The sequence below is a fragment of the Grammomys surdaster genome, unplaced genomic scaffold (assembly GCF_004785775.1).
Source record: "Grammomys surdaster isolate TR1022 unplaced genomic scaffold, NIH_TR_1.0 513, whole genome shotgun sequence".
Classification (NCBI taxonomy): domain Eukaryota; kingdom Metazoa; phylum Chordata; class Mammalia; order Rodentia; family Muridae; genus Grammomys; species Grammomys surdaster.
In genome coordinates, this window is record NW_021604932.1 from 660,590 (window position 1) to 662,768 (window position 2,179).

The 2,179-nt window shown below is 42.4% G+C and overlaps 1 pseudogene; it reads left to right on the forward strand.

Annotated features, from left to right (window-relative positions):
- The first annotated feature begins 734 nt into the window (after positions 1 to 734).
- On the forward strand, positions 735 to 1,703 carry LOC114633066 (annotated as a pseudogene).
- Positions 1,704 to 2,179: the final 476 nt, after the last annotated feature.

Below are 2,179 nucleotides of genomic sequence, written 5' to 3' on the forward strand. Positions count from 1 at the left end.
TGATGTCAGACCTCATTCACCAGAGATGACCTTAATAGGAGAAGCTGCCACGACAGGCCTCAAGACAACACAAAATTTCAAATGTTTTAATTGTAGTGAGCAGGGTCATCTCAGAGTAAACTGCAGGGAAACCCGAATAAATCTCAAAAGGGAGCCTATGCCTTCTGGAATAGGTAAAAGATGTGGCAAAGGCCTACATTGGGCTAGGAACTGTAAAGCAACAACAGACAAATTGGGAAACACCTTACCAAAAACCTTCCAGGATGGGAATGAGAGAGTTCTTGTAGGCCCCAAAGCCAGGCAGGGAGACTTCTCTTACTCAGGAAATCAAATACCTCTGCTCTAAAACAAATTTTGTAAGACAAAATAACAAAGCTGAGGCAAATTTTAGAGACAATTCAAAAAACCTTAAAGGGGGCCAAAAATGGAATATTTTAGCAAACTTCTATGGAGAATCAAAGGCCCAAGTTAAAAGTACTAGTAAATAATATTGAGATTGAAGGAATGTTCAACAGTGGAGCATATGGCACCATTATATCCCCCAAATCTTGGTCACTTTGAAAAATAGACATCCAATTTCAAAAAGTTGGAACTTTATCCCAAATAAAGCACAGCACCACATGGCTTGAATGTACAGGACCTAAAATCAGATATGTATTTTCGTCTTCTTATTCCTTTCTGCTCTTTGATGCTGAGGAGGAAGCATAGCTGAAGTCTTTGATCATCCTGCCGTCATGTCTAAGTCATGGTCTGCCAAGGAGCCGGAATAGCTGCTGAAGCTCTTCATCGGAGGGCTGAGCTTTGAAACAACTGATGAGAGTCTGAGGAGCCATTTGGAGCAATGGGGAACACTAACCAATTGTGTGGTAATGAGAGATCCAAACACCAAGAGATCCGGGGGCTTTGGGTTTGTCACATACGCCACTGTGGAAGAAGTGGATGCTGCCATGAATGCAAGACCACACAAGGTGGATGGAAGAGTCATGTAACCTAAGAGGGCTGTGTCAAGAGAAGATTCTCAGAGACCAGGTGTCCACTTAACTGTGAAAAAGATCTTTGTTGGTGGTCTTAAAGAAGACACTGAAGAACATTACCTAGGAGATTATTTTGAGCAGCATGGGAAAATTGAAGTGATAGAAATTATGACTGACAGAGGCAGTGGGAAAAAGAGAGGCTTTGCTTTTGTCACCTTTGATGACCATGACTCTGTGGATAAGATTGTTATTCAGAAATACCATACTGTGAATGACCACAACTGTGAAGTAAGAAAGGTTCTGTCAAAGCAAGAGATGTCTAGTGCTTCATCCAGCCAGAGAGGTCGAAGTGGTTCTAGAAATTTTGGTGGTGGTTATGGAGGCGGTTTTGGTGGCAATGACAATTTTGGTCGAGGAGGAAACTTCAGTGGTCATGGTGGCTTTGGTGGCAGCCGTGGTGGTGGTGGATATGGTGGCAGTGGGGATGGCTATAATGGATTTGGCAATGATGGAAGCAATTTTGGAGGTGGTGGAAGCTACAATGATTTTGACAATTACAACAACCAGTCTTCAAATTTTGGACCAATGAAGGGAGGGAACTTTGGAGGCAGGAGCTCTGGCCCTTATGGTGGCAGAGGCCAGTACTTTGCTAAACCACGAAATCAAGGTGGCTATGGAGGTTCCAGCAGTAGCAGCAGCAGTAGCTATGGCAGTGGCAGGAGGTTCTAATTACAGCCAGGAAACAAAGCTTAGCAGGATAGGAGAGCCAGAGAAGTGACAGGGAAGCTACAGGTTACAACAGATTTGTGAACTCAGCCAAGCACAGTGGTAGCAGGGCCTAGCTGCTACAAAGAAGACATGTTTTAGACAATACTCATGTGCATGAGCAAAAACTCCAGGACTTTATTTGTGACTAATTGTATAACAGGTTATTTTTGTTTCTGTTCTGTGGAGCATTCCAACAAAAGGTTTTATTGTAGACCTTTTTCACCCATGCTGTTGATTGCTAAATGTAATAGTCTGATCATGATGCTGAATAAATGTGTCTTTTTTTAAAAAAATGTGCTATGTAAAGTTAGTCTATTCTTGAAGCCATCTTGGTAAACTTCCCCACCAGTGTGAAGTTAGAATTCCTTCAGGGTGATGCCAAGTTCCATTTGGAATTTATTTATGGTTGCTTGGGTGGAGAAGTCATTGTCTTCAAA